This window comes from Lepidochelys kempii, chromosome 3 (genome assembly GCF_965140265.1).
Source record: "Lepidochelys kempii isolate rLepKem1 chromosome 3, rLepKem1.hap2, whole genome shotgun sequence".
Lineage (NCBI taxonomy): Eukaryota > Metazoa > Chordata > Testudines > Cheloniidae > Lepidochelys > Lepidochelys kempii.
Genome location: NC_133258.1, coordinates 196905501 through 196912326, shown reverse-complemented (window position 1 = coordinate 196912326; position 6826 = coordinate 196905501).

Sequence of the window (6826 nt, the reverse complement as noted above, 5' to 3'; positions counted from 1 at the left end):
GTCCAGTTCTGGTGGCCACGCTTCAGGAAAGGCATTGATAAATTGGAGAGGGTTCAGAGAAATACCACAAAAATGATTAAAGGATTGGAAAACATGCATTATAGCGATAGACTCAAAGATCTAGCTGTTTAGTTTAACAAAGAGAAGGTTACCGGTGACTTGCTCACAGTCTCTTAGTACTCTAAGTACAGAGAACAAAACTTTGGTAACAGAAGGCTCTTCGTTTTAGCAGATAAAGGTAAGCAGACAAGATCCAACGGCTAGAAATTGAAGCTAGACAAATTCAGATTAGAAATAAGGTGCTGTGGTGGATTCTCTATTGCTGGAGATCCAGCTTCCAGATTGGATGGTTTTCTACAAGATATGCTCTAGTTCTGTCACAGCTATCTGACTTGAACCAGGAACGAATTCTGGGAAGTCCTACAGCTATGCCAGAGGTTAGCTTAGATGATCACAATGGTACCGTGAAGAATCATGGAAATATAGGGCTGGGAGGGACCTCGAGAGGTCATCAAGTGCAACCCCTGTGCTGAGGCAGGACCAAGTAAACCTAGACCATCCTTGACAGGTATTTGTCCAACCTGTTTTTTAAAACCTCCAAGATGGGAATTCCACAACCTCCCTTCGAAGCCTATTCCCAAACTTAACTACCCTTATCATTAGGACTCTTCCCCCTAATATCTAACCTAAATCACCCTAGCTGCAAATTAAAACCATTACTTCTTGGCCTACCTCCAGTCAACAAGGACAACAAATCATCACAGACTTTATAGCAACTCTTAACATATTTGAAGGCTTATTAGGTTCCACCTTCAGTTTTATTGGCTCAAGACTAAACATACCAGTTTTTTAAAACCTTTCCTCATAGGTCAGGTTTTCTAAACCTTTTGCCATTTTTGTTGCTCTCCTCTGGGCTCTCCGATTTGTCCATGTGACCCTTCTGACAGGTGGAGCCAGCAGCAACCAAGGTTGGGTTCAATATCTAGGAGTTCTTCTTAACAACACAAAACAGAACTGTCTCAAGTGTCTCAACTGCCCAATGATCTGGGAAAACTAACCACCACACATGGTTGCCTCTAAGAGGCAGTATTTCCCCTCTCGCAAGGGCTGAGTCTGTGTACAACAAAAGAAAACTATTAAAAGGGAAAGAGAAGCCAGCATTAATCTGGGAAAACCCACAACGGTGATTCAAAAGCATGTACCATAAGCAAACACCCACCCCAGAGTACATTGAGCAGTGTTCTTTGCCTCAGTTTCCCACCTTGTGGTGTGAAAGTCTGACTATCAAACATCCCTTTAATCCCCTTTCCCTCCACAGCACCCCACTCACAACTGGCTGTCCTTGGTCAACAAAGGCCCAGGGTTCAGAGCTGCATTCACATGGGTTCACCTCCTACCCCCAAAAAGGGAAAGGGGGCGCATCAAGCAATGCCTCTGCTGGGGCTGCTGCCTCTGCAACTGGCTCACTGCTGCTGCTTAACTCTGCCACTGTTAACACGGCGGCTGGCTTGCTGCTCACTGCCACTTCCGTGATGCCGCGTTCTGAGATTCTACCACGTAGCCCAATTCTTAGTGATTCCCAAGGGTAGTAAGGAACCTCTCAGTTGAGTCCAACCAGTTCTGTCTTTGAACACTGGCGAGAGAAGGATCAAATGATGTCTAGGACTCTGTAGGTGGAGACCTCAGCCTCCCTCATTGTCACTGGGATTTGGCATCCCTACTGCCTGCTGAGCAAGTGAGGTTCAATTCAGGGTGACCCCTCTCAATCAAGACATGCTAACTCTAGTCCCGGCACCTTTTAAGCATACATTAAGAACCACAACATTTCATTACCTGTTACTAAAGTGAACTGTAATCCAAAACCAGCCAAAATTGGTTACTTTGGCTAAGCAGCTCTGTCTGCTGAACAGGTAGGCAGAATAGGCGTGTCTATGCAAATACAGGTCTGCTCCTGAAGTCTTTTCCCCAAGTTCAGCACTAGAGGTCAAGGGAGAGCTCATTCAGACTCTGCTTACAATACATCTTTCCTAAAGTCTGGCACTCAGAATTGGACACCGTATCCAGTTGAGGGCTCACAGTGCTGAGTAGAGTGGGACAATTATCTCCCATGTCTTACATACAACACTCCTGTTAATACACCCCAGAATGATATTAGCCTTTTCCGCAGCTGCATCAGATTGTCAACTCATACTCAATTTGTGATCCACTCTAATCCCCAGATCCTTTTCAGCAGTACTACCTTCTAGCCAGTTATTCCCCATTTTGTAGTTATGCATTTGATTTCGCCTTCCTAAGTGAAGTACTTTGCACTTGTCTTTATTGAATTTCATCTTGCTCAATTCAGACCAATCCTCCAATTTGTCAAGGTCATTTTGAATTCTAATCCCATCTTCCAAAGTACTAGCAACCCCTCCAGCTCGGTGTCATCTTCAAATTTTATAAGTATACTCTCTACTTCATCATCCAAGTCATTAATGAAAATATCGAATAGTATTAGACCAAGGACTTTCCCCTGCAGGACCCCATTAGATACACCCTCCCAGTTGGACAGTGAACCATTGTTCCAAGAATAGTTAGCACTCTTTCACGACAGTCTTTCAACCAGTTGTGTACCTGCTTTATGGTAATTCCCTTGCAACCACATTTCCCTTCCTTGCTTATGAGAATATCATGTGAGACTGTGTCAAAAAGCCTTACTAATATCAAGATTAACATGTCTACAGCTCCTCCCTATCCACTGGATTTACAATCCACACATCTCTGCCTTATTTTTCCAGCATAAAAGCTGTTTAAAATCTTTAATAGATATAATTTTCTGATTTTTCTGACATACTTTAACTCCTCAGTTTCTCTTATATTTTTAAAGATTCTTCCTAGACCAAAATGCCTGCTTATAAACTGGCTCTTGCCACTTACTGTTCCAGTTCCTGTTTTGCAAATCTTCATTCTTCTTTGGTTTTCTTTCCCCAGCAACGTGAGTTAAGATCCCCCAACATCACCACTTAGGGGAGGAGTTAGGAAGAAATAGCATTTTATTTGAGGCAGCATCCTCATCTCAGGAATTCCCAAATTCAATTCAAAGTTATTTACCTTGTGAAATCAAAAATGGAGCTATCCCCACATTATATCTGCATTACATTTTAAAAAACTGTTGAAAAATAATCACAGTTGCAAAGCGAAGTATTAAAAAGTTGGGAAAAGAATCAAGGTTGAATAGCTACTCAGTCAGTGAGCACCATCCATCCCATGCACTGAATGTGGTGGGGTCCTCTGGAGAAAGTACTATGTGATTACATAATTAAAAGACAATCATATTCTATGTGCAGAAAGGGGCAGAGTTAAATTGCATGGGCCGTGTTGCCAACTCTCATGAACTTTTGCAACGCAAGCGATTTTGGCCCCTGCTGCAGGGCTCTTGCAATGACATGAAGAGCTCATGCACTCTTGTGACTTGGAAACAGTCACCTGCAGTCACTACCCTCCCACATGCAGCAGCTCCCATTCCCCTCTCAAACAAGTACCTGCTTCCTGGACCCCTTACCTCTTCCTCATCCTTCCCAGACCTTCCTGCTTCCCCATCCCTCTACCTCAGCCCTCCCTGTTCCCCAGCTGCAGCAGTTACCTGCCACCCACCTCTCTGGCTCGCTTGCACTTGCCCAAGTCATTCTCCTTGTTTCCAGATCCCTAGAGCTCCTGCTTCCCTAAGATCCCTTCCCTCAGCTCTCAAACAGTGTCATCTCTAGCCTCTCCCTCCCGACTTTGGGACACAGCAGCCACTTGATCCCCCGACTCCCCAGAAGTTTTGCCCCCCTCAATCACACCTATTCCCTACTGCCCCATCCTCTCAAATCGCTCCTACCCCACTCCCCAATTACCCTGAGAGTTTTCTTGGGGGCATGTCTGGTCGCCTTAATCCTTCCTCTGCCCTGCAGGCTTCTATGGGTGACCAGCTGGCTGCACCTTCCGTCTTGAGGAGGTGGCTAAGCAGGATCAATATCCCTCCCAATCCAACGGATGTCACTGTCATCAGGGGAAGCGCCCCACCCCCCTGCTGGGCTGGACAGTTAGCTTCCACCCTTAGCCAGCTAAGCACCAGGAAGTCCCACCCCAGAAGGCTGGGATTCCCTCCGGCGGGAGCCTACATCTGGTCCTGAGGCCCAGTCAGAGGGGCCAGCATTCAACCTCTCTCCCTCCTACACATAGGAGTCAATAGGGCAGTATATCCCTTCCTCCTTGGGAGGTAAAGAGAGGTCATTCTTCTTCCATCTCTCCCCTTGTCACGTGTGTGTGTGTGGGGGGGTGTTAAGGCTGGGCCCACCTGCTCCCTTCCCCTCCCCCCACTTTCCTGGAGGATACATCTGATCCCTCCACTATCCCATAGCCCTGGGGGACAGGGTATTGTTGCGAGGAGCATTTCAATATGACCCTCTTCAATGGCTTTATACTGTCTCCCTGTTTGGAACAGTGCTGCCCTTCTTCCAGCCCCACCTCCGTCTGCCCTTCACCACATGGGCAAAAGAAGGTCCTTCCCCTAAACTAATTCTTGGAAATTACTGAAATGAATACATACATACATACATAGAATAATCAATCTGAGGAAGATGGAGCCGGAATGGCTAAAATTTGGTGAAGTTACGTGCAACTGATTACAGAGAGTTATAATGGCAACATAAACTGTAGGCATTGCAAGTGGTGTTAAGTTAAAAAACAAAATAAAAAACATGGCATGAAATCCTGGCTTCTAACTTCAATAGCCAGGATTTCACCCAAGTGCTTTCATGTTTGAAAGCACTAAAAGATTCTTGGATATATTTATTCATAATTACCCAGGGAAAAATATCACATTCGTCATGAAAGGTTCACATCGCCAAAGAATAACTGGAAAGTTCCACAGGGCAATCTTTGATGGTTTCCTTTGCTGAAGCGGGAAATGAATCCAAAAAATGGCCATGGTATGTAGCAGCCAAACAAATCAAAATAAATGCAATCACCTTCACTGGTTTGGTTCACATACAATTAATTGTAATAGAGCCAGGGTCTCCCAGAACTTCACAACTGTCACTAGATGTCACACAATGTCAGTGTCACTGTGCACTAGTGTGTCAGACCGCACTATCACTGCCAAAGACAGGGAAAAATGAGGTCCCTCATCTCCTAAAGCACGGGCCCCTACAACTTGAGCTAAATGAGGCTCCCCTTTGGCTGTAGCAGCATTTTGGGTTCAGGTCACATTTAAGCACTTCTGATTCTATCCGACAGAGAAGGCAGTGCTAGAACCCACGATCGCCAGTCCATTGTAACATTACAACCACAGCATGTAAAAGTTTTAGATATATACTGCATCTAGTAATGAGACCAGCACCAGTAAGTGTAGACACATTTCAAATCTTCACCACACTTATTAACTAAAATATTGACTATTAGTCACATGAGCATCATGTTGTATTGACCGGAGGTCAATTTTGAAGAAGGTGCTAACTGGACCTTCTGGACACAGAATGGGGCACAAATAGAGAAGAAAGGAGCTTTGTTAAATTGAATTGTACAATTAAGGACAATAGAAAGACCTTAACATAAACAGAACTTTTCCCCATATTCTTACAGAATGTATCACATACCTACAAAATTCAGCTTATTCTCCTAACACGTCCTTATAAGTAGTTGTATAATAGATAATTACATTCTAGACTTTGAATTTCTAAGACATATGGATGAGGATACATGTCATCAAAAAAACACGCCCTCCTATATAGATTTAGTTGCCAGAACCAATCCACTTCAACAGATTGAGAGCCTATATTAGGGCTTGATTTTACAAGTTGCCAAGCAACTCCTGGGAGGAGTTGCGCAGTGAACTCCCACTCACTTCAAAGCGAGTACAGTGAGCACAGTAACTTCATGGAGACACTTATTACCTCTTGGCATCAGACCTCTACTTGTGTACGCATTTTCTCATCTCTCTGATGATATGCTCCCAAGACATACGTGAATGGATATTTTGGGGAGTCCTATTTCCAAGCTATTTATTAAAAAGAGATGGGGAAATCTGTTTTTCAGTTAATCATCCACAGTTTGTTAATTAATGCTACCTACATGAGAAATGGAAATAATCCAAATCAACAGATTCAGATACAGGATCACTTGACATCTACCATTTTAGAGTGCTTGGATGGGGAGCCTTCCCTCTTACCCTTATGGAAGTGCTTATGTCTCCCTTCCCCCTGCTTGCTCTGGTCTCTAGCGTTTCTCAGAGCTGGAGGGAGAGTTCTTAGAGCCACTCAAGACTGGAAAAGGGTCACTTCTACCTTCCTCAGGCTGATGTATATGGGGTCTCCCCAGTCAGAGGTTGTTCCCGCCTGCATTGCTTCTTCTATGAGGAACGTACTCAGGCAAAATTCCCTAGACTGTTTAGTGCAACTCGGTAACAAGCTGCAGATTCTGCACCTGGAAGGATTTTGTGCTAGTCTGTGACCAGGAACAGCTTGTGGTATGTATTACAGCTTTTAAAGCCAGAAATCCTTGGCATACTCCCTACAACCGTTGGAGGGCCGGAAGACAGGGGAATATGGCAATGGCTTCCTGCCCCAGACGGGGGGGTTTCCAAGATAAAGGAACCAGACACCTGTTCAACTAATTCCAAACTAACTGTACTAAGAGACTATAAAATGTTTTGGAACTATTTACAGTGAGAAATCTAAGAAGCCAGTATGAACCCTGAAGCTTCATCCTAGATCACGAGCGGTAAGAAGGAACTATGATACCAGTGGTCTGAGAGTCCCCTTTATTCCATTAGGTGTAGACGATAAGAGCAGGGTACACGAGGAGA